This window comes from Phlebotomus papatasi, chromosome 3 (genome assembly GCF_024763615.1).
Source record: "Phlebotomus papatasi isolate M1 chromosome 3, Ppap_2.1, whole genome shotgun sequence".
Classification (NCBI taxonomy): domain Eukaryota; kingdom Metazoa; phylum Arthropoda; class Insecta; order Diptera; family Psychodidae; genus Phlebotomus; species Phlebotomus papatasi.
Genome location: NC_077224.1, coordinates 45,663,234 through 45,677,734, shown reverse-complemented (window position 1 = coordinate 45,677,734; position 14,501 = coordinate 45,663,234). Strand labels below are relative to the sequence as shown.

General features: G+C 30.5%; 1 protein-coding gene across 5 annotated transcripts in view; it reads left to right on the top strand.

The window, feature by feature from the left end:
• The window catches only part of LOC129807959 (protein-tyrosine sulfotransferase), a 69,132-nt gene that overhangs the window by 16,041 nt on the left and 38,590 nt on the right, over window positions 1-14,501 (top strand). The window lies entirely within an intron of this gene.

Below are 14,501 nucleotides of genomic sequence, written 5' to 3'. Positions count from 1 at the left end.
TTATATGTTATAGGGATATCGACACTTTGTTGTGCACACAACATTTGTATGAGCACCACAAAGATACAATGTTTAGTTATGATTATGGATCAACGGTTGGTGTTAATACCTCGCTTTTTTGGGGAGATGCTGTACTAGTGAGTCGACGGGATAGTATATGGGAAAATTTCGAAACTACTCCTTTCTATATTATATATATTTAGCACTGTCGTTTATGATGAACTTTTAAGCCATGCTTTTGATGTATACTGAAGAGAATTAGTTTGGTATGTAGAATTTTCGATGTAATATTACCATGAAATTTTGTTTTACAAACTATTATTACAAACTTTTCTGCTAAAAATAATGAGCCTTGCAATTTGATATCTTAATTTTGTAAATATTTCTCTATTACTAATAGTAAAATAAATAATTTGTAACAATTTATTTTTAAATATTTTGCAAAGGCACACAGAATTTTACTCTTACATTGAAAATACCTAAAAAATGCCTTTTAGTACATACATGTGCTAAAACTTGAAATACTTTACATAAGGTATTAATGATTAGAGATTTTTCCTTTAATACTCAATCCTCTCGTTTAGTAATAAATAACCTTCCCGATTTGAGAGCTCTCTCCGGTTGAGGTTTTTCCTTTACCGATTCGAAGGTATATCAGAGAGAACTTACCTAAAAACCCGTTGGAAGTTTGAACGTTTAAACCGACGAGTTACACAAAAGTGAGCAAGTTCATCAAAAGGACATTTCTTTGAATGAAATTGCAATTAAGACGTTCTACCATCCTTAAATTCCACCAAACTACACAAAAATTCACTTTTTGCAGCAAAAGTTTGCACACTGTTGCTGACATTGTTGACGATTGCAGTGTCAAGAATATCGAAATTCGAAATGGCAGAACAATCAGCGCTAAAGCGTCGGGTATATGAACTTGTACTTTAGGCTTCCGGTAGATTTTCGAATAGGTTTGGCTTGGCTTTGGAGTGGCTTTGTCTCTATACGAAAGGTTATTACTGAACGGAGCCAATGTAAAAAATTTTTTAGTACTTAGTAAGAAAACATTTTTTTTAGTACTTCATAAAGAAAACGTGTCATTTTCACTCTGAAGTTATAAGAATTTCATCATAGTCTTCAGAAAAATGTAGTTTTTTTATTGTTAGAACTTATTAAAATTTTATCAAAATAAATTATTAGTATTTATTGATTTTTATGTCTTCCTCTTGTACTAAAAAAAAATCATTATTTTACTCTAAGCCTGGGAAGTTTCTGTACTAGAGCTTAGTTTTATTATGAAAATTGTGTTGATTTTTTTTAATACAGAATTCAAATGAATAATTAAAAAAGCAAAAAAAGCGTTTTAATTATTTTTTATAGGTATAAATAAGCTTGTAGATGTTGTGATTAATGGCAATATTTCTATGTAAGAGGTTCATAATGCCAAATAAAATTGTTTCATACTGTACAGAAAAGTTTGTATGTGAGATAATTAATTGAAAAATAGTGATGCACAAATTGATGTGTAGGTAGAGCTAATGGGAACTTAAAATAATACCCGCTAGTAAACTTTCTGGTAGTACTATTATGGAATATGAAGATAGATAGGAGAGGTTTCATTTTAATTATGATTTAAGAGATGCCGCAGATTGATTTACTGGATATAAAATTTAAATCAATAACCTAATGTAATTGCGCTCTCATTAAAGAAACATGATTATTTACAGTAGCTTCTCGTTAATTTAGTTCTTTTAATTTCCGTCTACGTTTAATTCGGGGGACAGTTAAATTTGAAAAAAAAAAAATTGACGCTTTTCAAGTATTGTATCAATTGAAGAAAATATGCTCAATTTTGCTATGGGTTTTCTTAGTTTTTTTTTTATCCTGAATCTTTATCATATTATGGAATTCACATTGATTAGAAGTATGTATATGTATATCTGATATGAGTATGTAGATGAACATAAAACATTGCGTTTCAAATGGTTCCAAACAGTTTCATGCACGAATTTATCTGTAATTCGTGCGTGATTTTAACCCAAATGCTTGAAGAGAATCTTCTGTACAGTGTTGTCTCTTTATATGCACACTCTCTATATGCACAGCTTTTGTGTCGGTTGCATTCAAAATCACTTTGTTTACATTTTGACAAAGTAATAAAGAAAATTATTTTCTTGGTAACTAATTTTTCTTGTTTTTAATTTTCTTAATTTTATTTTTTCTGTCTCATATTATATTTATAAAATAACACGGGAAATTCTATAACAATAAAAAATGATAATTTATTAAAAGAAAGAAAAAAACCGTTGGGAATTTCAGAAAAAGTTGTGGATATTCAGAGAGAGAACTGTCAAAAAAAGTACCCAAACTGTGTATATAGAGAGACAGCACTGTACATTATAATACACTAGTATTATGGTGCTATTCCAATGAAAAAGTGACCATGTTTTTTTAGGACATTACTGTTCTCAAGTACTAAAAAAGTACATGTCTGTTCTCATACGTCATTTCAAGGAAAATAATGAGTAGAGAATATTAATGCTGCTCGCCGACTTTTTACCACTGAGAATTCACGGGAAAATTTATGAAAAACCTGGGAAAACCCGCGGTTGAGGCGAAAGTTGCCAACTCCCGACGATTCAACTGCATCACGCCACCATTCTCACATGACAGGTTGCTCCCACACTGACTGAATGTCAGATGGCATTGTGATCGGGTGAAAGCTTGCTTGGAGGGAATATTGGAATACGGATTTTGGTTGAACTTTTCCTTTGTGTCGGTTCCTGTCATTACTGTTTGGTGATTTTTAAACACGACGAGGACTGGGGAAAATATGAAGTTTTTGTGTAGAGAGAAGAACCTTAGATCCTGTCTATCATGATGAAGAAAATGTATAAAATACTATAAAAGTGAAAACATTAAATTAATCTTGTCGATATCCCAATCGAAATCCGAATTCGAATATTCCCGCCGAGCAAGCCTTCACTCGGTCACAATGTTATCTGACATTAATTGAAATAACACAAGTGGGAACAGTCATGGCCTTTTTAGTACTTGAGAACAGTAATGTGCTAAAAAAAACATGCTCATTTTTTCATTGGAATATCACCATTACATTTGCACATTATTTATTATTGCTAATGTGCTTTCAAAGATGTGATTTGTGTCTCTGTTATACTAAATATTTACGAAAAAATCTATTGTTTGATGAAAATACAACTTTGGCTCGGAAAAATTGGTTTAAGTTGATATTAACGATTAATCAATTAATATCAATTTTTGATGGCAATGTCTATTTTTTATCAATAAATTAGGTCAAACTATAATTTTTTAGGTAATTCAAAAACACAAATTACAGATTTAAATGATCATATGAGCGATTATTAATGTGAATCATAATAAAATTTTAATGTGCAAGAGCGTGATAACACTCTTATGCTAGGAAAGGACATTAATTTAATGAAGAGTTTTGTTTTACGACTTATGACGTAATTTACAAAATTTCGGTTTTCATGTCGAAAATTCTGCTATGCTAAGAATATCTTTATGAAGAATAATATCCATAAGATTTCTCTCTATGTAAATATTTGCTTTTGATAGAGAGCATTTAGTATATTTACTATTTTTTCTTATTTTCTCCATTCTATATCTCTTTATGATATATGATTAAGTTTGTGGGTCAGAGAGAAACATTATTGTTTCTTTGCACGAAAAAGAGGTATTGTCTTATATTTGCTTTCTTTTTATATTTCTTTCTTTTTTGTTCATTTAGAAAAGGAAGAACAAAGTGAATTTATTGTGTAATGTTTTGGTTTTTTTTTCTCCCATAATGTTTATAAGTTGTCTTTTTTATCATTTAGCAAAACAAGTGCAATGAGATAGAGAAAAGAAACTTTCTGATCCGAAACTGTAACTATGTGAAATATTTTACTGTATCAATTGGGCAGTAAATGATATTTTGTGGTTAGTGTGGCAAAGAATTTGCTTTTGAGCTATAACTGTTCTGAATATTTAATTGAATGGAAAGAGAGGTGAGAGTGTGAAGAATCTTATTGTATCATAATAATGTAAGAAAAAAATAAGGGGTAGCAAAGTGTACCAACTTTGCGTAATGCTCGAATTTCTGACTTAAAAGTTTTTCCCACAAAATTGTTTTAAATTTTTAAATGACTAATGCAGGTTTAACTAATTCACCAGATTTTCATGGCGATCATTATATTATTGATAGCACCTTTTGTAAAACTTTCAGGGGACATCTTTTAAAACTAATTTTTATTCACAATATATATATATATTTGTTTCTAGTAGTTTGAGCATAGTTTTGGGTGTCGAATTTTCAAATTTTCAGACTTGAGACGATCAGAACAGAAGTGGACTGTTTTAATAGGGAAATGCATACAGAGGAGATCACTTCTGCTGTGAGCGTCTTAATTAAGAGACACCTTGATCTGTGATGCAATTCCGACGCCGTTACATTGCTATCCCGCCAAAATTTTCCCGATTTTGCGAAATAGAAATATACATCATACACAGAGTATTCACTCTGTATGAGTGGACACGGATAAAGAGTGTGGCGCTCTCAGCGGGATGGCATGTGTAGTAGTGCACAAAAAGCGGAATAATTGCTGTTATTATGAATATCCCGCGAATTTTATCTCGCGAGCTCCTGGAGGTCGCGAGTTGGAAAAATAGATGCATTTTAAGTGAAAATTTCGCGGTTTAGTGCTCAAACAATATTTGTTAAAATTGTTTCTACTTAATTTATACTATGATTTATAATTATAAATATTACTGTCCACGATGAAAAATTGAAATGATTATCGATGAACACTTTGGAGTTTTTTGGTGCCTCCTGAACATATCTCACGAAGGTACTTATTTGTGTAGTACCTATGGTTATATGATTCGGACGTCAAAATTCTAAGATATTTTAATGCGAAAAGTCTCAAGAAATGGGTAGAATTATTTTTATTAAATTCATGTTATCTCAATAGTGGTACTTAATAGGATGTTGGTGTACAGAAACGGTTCGTGGAAGACAATTCAAAAAAGACTGTCCTAGAACCAACCACTTTCTTATATTTTAATTTTTAATTTCTTATATTTATGGGACACCTGTGTTCAAAAACCATTTCGATATCGAATTTTTGAATATCAATGTTTAACCACTTTGGATGGCCTATTTTCAATCGATTTTCATAAATTTGGATTTTTTTGAAAAATCTTGAAACTTCCAACGGACCTAATCAGTAGTAAATTGGTAACATACGCGTAAATGATTTACGTTTCGCGGATTTACTTTTTCATTTGTTCGCATGCTTGTTACTCATGCTAAGATATTTTAAAACCTACTTTCTTAAGCAGTGTCTTATTTTTGAATGGTTTATTTTTTAATTTATCAATTAATTTAATCGGTAGTAATGCGGTATGTACCCAAAAAGCATGCGAAAAGATGATACACGGATATTAGAGAGGTGTCTCCGGTGATTGCCAGTGAAAAGTTAGTCACCCTAAGATGAAAACACTTTTTTGGTTTTTCCATTTTTTGGTTTTTCCAAAGCTTTCGATCCTGATGTGGATCTTCTTCAGTGGCTGGAAGGGCATTAAATTATTTATTTGCAACGCATTTCTTTTTGACATTTTATAAAGGTCGTTTTTTGGACAATTTTTAAACTGAACTGAAGATCATAAACACTAAAAAGTTAAGGTGTTCAAAGAAATTCTAATCAAATAATTCAGGAATATATAACACGGTGATGATATCTGTTCAATCTTCTCTTTTATTCTGTCATACAACCTACATCACTTTTTGATATAAGAAAGTACAAAGGTCATCACTGTGAATACATTTTTGCATCCATTTCCTTGACCGAAAACGCGTTTCAAATAATTTAGGGTCATATTCATATTTTAAGACGTTTTTTTTTTGTTCATATTTTACCATATTGAATATTATATATATTTGAAAAATATTCAAGGATTTATAAGGAAAATCGAGGAAAACACAGGAAAAATTAAGTGATAAGGAAATTGTTTGTTCTAGGGAATTCTTCCTTGAATTCACCTTTACAAATCATTCCTAGATTCTGGACACCACTGTCCTGCAATGAATAGTTATTAATATAATAACATGAGTTTAAACAAACAAGTCAATTCATTTCTTGAGAATTTTCACCTGAAGATATCTCAGAAATTTTACATGGTACTCCTCCATAAATGTCTTTGAAGAATATATGTTCATGAAACACCAAAAAGAACACAGAAGTAATCATCTACTTCCGTCTCACGAGATAGGATTTAATTTTATTGCATTGTGTTTTAGAAAAAAATCTTTAGGTATTACAGTAATAACGAGATTTTTTAATAAACGCCAAAGGCATTAATGAATTTATATGGAAAAATCATTAAAAAATATATTATATTTTCTTAACTTGGACCATACTTGAAACAAAGAAATTAAAATTTGAGTGATTTGATGAAGCAGTTTCTCTAACGGATATGATTTTGAAAATATCCCGCAATTAAAGAGTGAACGAGAGAGTGCGAGCGAGAGCAATGGCATGATTGAGAAATGACAGCCTCATTGAACAAGCGTTGAATTTCACGAATTTTTCTCTAGTTTTTCGCGAATTTAATGTTTTAGTAAATCAAATTATAATAATTTTCATCTCATAAAGGGTGTTTCTGTGTTTAAATGTGAATAATTTGCTCAAGAGTGCAAAAAATATGAGCTGAAGCGGCTTCACACACACAACCACCATTCCGAAAAATCTGGATAAATTTCGTGACGGACATCGGAATTGGGGGTCTGATCAGCCTAGAATTATGTATCCAGTTGTATCAATTTTTTTCAAGCACTTGGCATGGTAAAACAGACGCGTCGTTCGAACCAGGGCAACCAGAGACTCCTGGCTTAAACATCTGAGCGTTCTATTTTTGCCATAAAATCCCAAGTGATCTGGGATTCCAAGAATCCCAAGTCGTAGAAATGAAGTCACAGGGCACGTTGTTAGACCCTAGACTCATTGGGTCAGGACTATGATGGTCCCAATTTCAAGTCTCAAGTGGAATAATTGGGAATCAAGGGAGGGATACCGCGTTGAATTATCAAAATCATTCTTTTGGATTACATGGGAATCAAATGGAATAGTGTATCTAATATTAATAGGATATAATTGATTTTACTGCTCAAACTCCACAGAGAGGGCAGTATAATATCTTGATTTTCGACTCCTTACCCTCTGAGGGGTCGTATTTTGGTAGAATTTTTCGAAATTAGAATTTTCTACTTTTTGACGCCATTCTGTCTGTTCGTCTGATCCGTCTGTCTGGCTTTAACCGTTTGGCTGTAGAGGGCAAACGGTTAAAGATAGAGATTTGGGACCTGCGGCGAACCCTCTCGGAAGCCGACCCTGGGACCATTAACATCTCTCTAATTTTCCCGTCCATTCTCCATCAAAACTATGCATTTTGGGATTGATCGAACACGCATCGTGCGATTTTTTTTCATTTTTGGATATGTGTTAGAGATTTCTAACACATCTAAGACAAAGGTTAAAAAAGTTCTAAAGAGCGTATTTTTTGATCGGATAGTATCACGTTTGGGCTCGTTAGAAAGGTCTTGGAATTTTCGATAAAACTGAACCGGTTTCAATCTGTTCTTGAACGGTTATGGACGGTTAATAACCGGTAACTATTTTTCTCTGAAAAACAATTTTATTACTCCTAGGCTATATTTTGGGTGATCTTTATGAGTAATTTATAAATCGGTTATTGGTGGTTAAAAATACGTTGCAGCTGTCGCTGTGGGTTTCGAGCAATAAAAGGCAAAGACACAGTGTATGATTTAAAAATTGAATTTGCAAAGAAAGACTTGTATCTCTCTATCTTGCCAATTGTATTTTAATTTAGTATATCATTCATCATAAATTATTCTTACAATTTGATGAGTAATTTGAGTCAAGGTGGAAGTGTGAGGTGTTTATTAACACTACTGAGAATATGACGCTTTTTTTTATTATCTCTTGTATTTATGAGTGAATGATTCCAGAAGACATGCTCTTTCTCTATGTGGGAAGGTGAATGACCTTACTTTATAGTGCTTTTAGTAGAAATGCCACAACTTTGCCAGTTATTCGTGTCGTCTCGAAATACAAATAGTAAAAAATTAATATTCATTCTGTCTTTCTTCCTTTTTTTTCCTCATATTCTTTAACATTACTTTTAAACTCTTTTTTATTTCTGCTAAATCTTTACAGGCAAAGTGATATACTAGCGATGAAAGCTCACTGTAAAATTAAATTGAGATTTATTGCACTTAAACATGCTAAAGAGTTGCCCATTAATAATCTTGTAATTATAATGTGTAGTTGGTGAAAAATTGATCTGCTTTTTCGATGAGAGAGAACAGTCATAAAATAAAAAAAAAACAGAGCTATATAAAAAGATTTAAGGCAAAAGCGACGACAGAGAGAAATAAATTTTGTTGCTTTGGCATTTTGAGGACCTACCTCAACAATTTAATGCTGATTCAGTGGAAAAATATGAATTTGATGTGCGAGATGAGATGATCTCATGAGAGTTGGTGAAAGGAAAGTTGAGGAAGGAAGAACATGCAAACAAAAAAAAAATGAAATGGAATTTATATCGGATATGTCTGAATTTTCAATTCAGCTTACGAGTTGAATTCTTGCTGAAATAAACAAAATAATTTGATCTTAATCGTATACTGTCTTTTTTTTTACTGCGCAAATGCGTCCGGGGCTTCACAGGAAAAGACCAATATTATAATACCGATTAATGATTTTAGATTTTATATTTAGATTAGGACATACTTAAAATTTATGTGCTTTTTAATTGCCTTTTTGGGCCATTTTGATCCGTGGAGCATAAGCTTCAGATGAATTTCTGAAAAGTCAAGCTGAAGTAATAGAACGTACGAGAAAGTAGAACGTCGTAAAGCGGTCTTCAGACCAGAGGTTTAGCTCAGTTCTCGAAGGTCTCAAAATCCTAAATAGCAATTTTATTGCTTTTTGAGAACCTAATAACTTAATAATAATAATAATGTTGGCACAACATTCCATGAAGGAACAAGGCCTTCCCGCAATGCATTATTATTTTTTCTCGTATGGGATGAGGTTGTCAGTCCCATGCCCGTGGAATCAAGTGCAGTGAAGCTCACTGAATGCAATTCGAACACCTTTAACGCCAGAAAAATTCCTGGTGACCTAAAGGGGATTCGAACCCGGGACATTTGCATTATAGAGCGAGTGCTCTACCACTTGACCCATTGAGTGTCCGATAATAGATTACTTATCTTTAATAATCCAATCCAAAAAATCGTGATTGATAAGAAATTAAAGCAGTTAAGCCATATGGCTAAGCCTTAGGTCTGAAGCCTGTATAAGATTTTGGAGCGACTTTAATAAAGATTTGAACTTCAAATAATATAAAGCATCGTACACAGAGAAAAATTACCCTCTAGATTCAAGAAAAAAATACTCTAAATAAGGCTTCGATTTTGCTCCAAGCAATTTTTTGCTTAAATTTTGCTTAAATTAAGAAAAAATTTCTATAAGAGCATTTTCTTAAATTTTAGAGTACGATGGTTTTGAAATTCAGTATCTTTGAATCTAGACTCTTTTACTCTTAAATTTAGAGAAAAATAGTTTTGAATTTGTAGCAAAAATGGTTTTGATTTTAGAGTATCATGGTTTTGATTTTAGAGTATTGTGGTTTTGATTTTAGAAACTTATGGGTTTGATTTTAGAAACTTATGGTTTTGATTTTAGAGTATTGTGGTTTTAATTTTAGAGTATTGTGGTTTTGATTTTATAGTATTGTGGTTTTGATTTTAGAAACTTATGGTTTTGATTTTAGAAACTTATGGTTTTGATTTTAGAGTATTGTGGTTTTGATTTTAGAAACTTATGGGTTTGATTTTAGAAACTTATGGTTTTGATTTTAGAGTATCATGGTTTTGATTTTAGAAACTCATGGGTTTGATTTTAGAAACTTATGGGTTTGATTTTAGAAACTTATGGTTTTGATTTTAGAGTATCATGGTTTTGATTTTAGAGTATTGTGGTTTTGATTTTAGAAACTTATGGGTTTGATTTTAGAAACTTATGGTTTTGATTTTAGAGTATCATGGTTTTGATTTTAGAAACTTATGGGTTTGATTTTAGAAACTTATGGGTTTGATTTTAGAAACTTATGGTTTTGATTTTAGAGTATCATGGTTTTGATTTTAGAGTACCATGGTTTTGATTTTAGAGTACCATGGTTTTGATTTTAGAGTACCATGGTTTTGATTTTAGAGTACCATGGTTTTGATTTTAGAGTACCATGGTTTTGATTTTAGAGTACCATGGTTCTGATTTTAGAGTACCATGGTTTTGATTTTAGAGTACCATGGTTTTGATTTTAGAGTACCATGGTTTTGATTTTGGAGTGTTTGCTGTGTTGATTGTCGAGTTTTGCTGGTTCTGAAAGTAGAGTATTCTGAGGTTTTGAATCAAGGCAATTTGAGGTTTTTTTTGTGAATGTTATATATTTCATTCTTTACCTTTTTCCACGTGATGCATATGATGCGCGCGTATTCACTTCCATGAAACTCTCATATGCATCTTTCATTTCAATTTTCTATATGAACTTTGCCAATCGGAATTTACCTCCACTGAAGTATGTTGCTTAATCTGAAATATTTAAGAGTATAATGGTTTTGATTTTAGAGTATCAAGGCTTAGAACCTCTCATAGTCTGTCTTATTTCGATATTTTATATAAACTTTTCCAATCGGAATTCATCTCCACTGAAGTATGTTGCTTAATCTGAAATATTTAAGACTAATATGGTTTTGATTTTAGAGTATTATTGTCTTGCTTTTAGAGTACTTTGGTTTTGATGTTGGTCTATTGTGGTTTTGAATTCTTTTAGAGTATTGGGGATTTGATTTTAGACTATTGTGATGATGATTCTACAGTATTGTGGTTTTGATTTTAGAGTATCGTGGTTTTGATTTTAGAGCATTGTGGTTTTGATTTTAGAGTATCGTGGTTTTGATTTTAGAAACTTATGGTTTTGATTTTAGGGTATCGTGGTTTTGATTTTAGAGTATTGTGGTTTTGATTTTAGAGTATCGTGGTTTTGATTTTAGAGTATTGTGGTTTTGATTTTAGAAACTTATGGGTTTGATTTTAGAAACTTATGGTTTTGATTTTAGAAACTTATGGTTTTGATTTTAGAAACTTATGGATTTGATTTTAGAAACTTATGGTTTTGATTTTAGAGTATTGTGGTTTTGATTTTAGAAACTTATGGTTTTGATTTTAGAAACTTATGGTTTTGATTTTAGAGTATTGTGGTTTTGATTTTAGAGTATCGTGGTTTTGATTTTAGAGTATTGTGGTTTTGATTTTAGAGTATGATGGTTTTGTTTTTAGAAACTTATGGTTTTGATTTTAGAGTATCGTGGTTTTGATTTTAGAGTATTGTGGTTTTGATTTTAGAAACTTATGGGTTTGATTTTAGAAACTTATGGTTTTGATTTTAGAGTATTGTGGTTTTGATTTTAGAGTATTGTGGTTTTGATTTTAGAGTATTGTGGTTTTGATTTTAGAGTATCGTGGTCTTGATTTTAGAAACTTATGGTTTTGATTTTAGAAACTTATGGTTTAGATTTTAGAGTATTGTGGTTTTGATTTTAGAAACTTATGGTTTTGATTTTAGAAACTTATGAGTTTGATTTTAGAAACTTATGGGTTTGATTTTAGAAACTTATGGTTTTGATTTTAGAGTATTGTGGTTTTAATTTTAGAGTATTGTGGTTTTGATTTTAGAAACTTATGGTTTTGATTTTAGGAACTTATGGTTTTGATTTTAGAAACTTATGGGTTTGATTTTAGAGTATTGTGGTTTTGATTTTAGAAACTTATGGGTTTGATTTTAGAGTATTGTGGTTTTGATTTTAGAAACTTATGGGTTTGATTTTAGAGTATTGTGGTTTTGATTTTAGAGTACCGTGGTTTTGATTTTAGAGTATTGTGGTTTTGATTTTAGAGTATCGTGGTTTTGATTTTAGAAACTTATGGTGTTGATTTTAAAGTATCGTGGTTTTGATTTTAGAGTATTGTGGTTTTGATTTTAGAAACTTATGGGTTTGATTTTAGAGTATTGTGGTTTTGATGTTAGAGTATCGTGGTTTTGATTTTAGAGTATTGTGGTTTTGATTTTAGGAACTTATGGTTTTGATTTTAGAAACTTATGGTTTTGATCTTTGAGTATCGCGGTTTTGATTTTAGAGTATCGTGGTTTTGATTTTAGAAACTTATGGTTTTGATTTTAGAAACTTATGGATTTGATTTTAGAAACTTATGGTTTTGATTTTAGAGTATTGTGGTTTTGATTTTAGAGTATCGTGGTTTTGATTTTAGAAACTTATGGTTTTGATTTTAGAGTATTGTGGTTTTGATTTTAGAGTATCGTGGTTTTGATTTTAGAGTATTGTGTTTTTGATTTTAGAGTATGATGGTTTTGTTTTTAGAAACTTATGGTTTTGATTTTAGAGTATTGTGGTTTTGATTTTAGAGTATCGTGATTTTGATTTTAGAATATTGTGGTTTTGATTTTAGAGTATCGTGGTTTTGATTTTATAGTATTGTGGTTTTAATTTTAGAAACTTATGGTTTTGATTTTAGAGTATTGTGGTTTTGATTTTAGAGTATCGTGGTTTTGATTTTAGAAACTTATGGGTTTGATTTTAGAAACTTATGGTTTTGATTTTAGAGTATTGTGGTTTTGATTTTAGAGTATTGTGGTTTTGATTTTAGAGTATTGTGGTTTTGATTTTAGAGTATCGTGGTTTTGATTTTAGAAACTTATGGTTTTGATTTTAGAAACTTATGGTTTAGATTTTAGAGTATTGTGGTTTTGATTTTAGAAACTTATGGTTTTGATTTTAGAAACTTATGAGTTTGATTTTAGAAACTTATGGGTTTGATTTTAGAAACTTATGGTTTTGATTTTAGAGTATTGTGGTTTTAATTTTAGAGTATTGTGGTTTTGATTTTAGAAACTTATGGTTTTGATTTTAGGAACTTATGGTTTTGATTAGATTAAATCAAAACCATGATACTCTAAAATCAAACCCATAAGTTTCTAAAATCAAAACCACAATACTCTAAAATTAAAACCACAATACTCTAAAATCAAAATCATGATACTCTAAAATCAAAACCATAAGTTTCTAAAATCAAAACCATAAGTTTCTAAAATCAAAACCACAATACTCTAAAATTAAAACCACAATACTCTAAAATCAAAACCATGATACCCTAAAATCAAACCCATAAGTTTCTAAAATCAAACCCATAAGTTTCTAAAATCAAAACCACAATACTCTAAAATTAAAACCACAATACTCTAAAATCAAAACCATGATACTCTAAAATCAAAACCACAATACTCTAAAATTAAAACCACAATACTCTAAAATCAAACCCATAAGTTTCTAAAATCAAAACCACAATACTCTAAAATCAAACCCATAAGTTTCTAAAATCAAAACCATAAGTTTCTAAAATCAAACCCATAAGTTTCTAAAATCAAACCCATAAGTTTCTAAAATCAAAACCACAATACTCTAAAATCAAACCCATAAGTTTCTAAAATCAAAACCATAAGTTCCTAAAATCAAAACCATAAGTTTCTAAAATCAAAACCACAATACTCTAAAATCAAAACCATGATACTCTAAAATCAAAACCACAATACTCTAAAATTAAAACCACAATACTCTAAAATCAAACCCATAAGTTTCTAAAATCAAAACCACAATACTCTAAAATCAAACCCATAAGTTTCTAAAATCAAAACCATGATACTCTAAAATCAAAACCATAAGTTTCTAAAATCAAAACCATAAGTTCCTAAAATCAAAACCATAAGTTTCTAAAATCAAAACCACAATACTCTAAAATCAAAACCATAAGTTTCTAAAATCAAACCCATGAGTTTCTAAAATCAAAACCACAATACTCTAAAATCAAACCCATAAGTTTCTAAAATCAAAACCATGATACTCTAAAATCAAAACCATAAGTTTCTAAAATCAAACCCATAAGTTTCTAAAATCAAACCTATAAGTTTCTAAAATCAAAACCACAATACTCTAAAATCAAAACCATAAGTTTCTAAAATCAAACCCATAAGTTTCTAAAATCAAAACCATGATACTCTAAAATCAAACCCATAAGTTTCTAAAACCAAAACCATGATACTCTAAAATCAAAACCATAAGTTTCTAAAATCAAAACCATAAGTTTCTAAAATCAAACCCATGAGTTTCTAAAATCAAAACCACAATACTCTAAACTCAAACCCATAAGTTTCTAAAATCAAAACCACAATACTCTAAAATTAAAACCACAATACTCTAAAATCAAAACCACAATACTCTAAAATCAAAACCATAAGTTTCTAAAATCAAACCCATAAGTTTCTAAAATCAA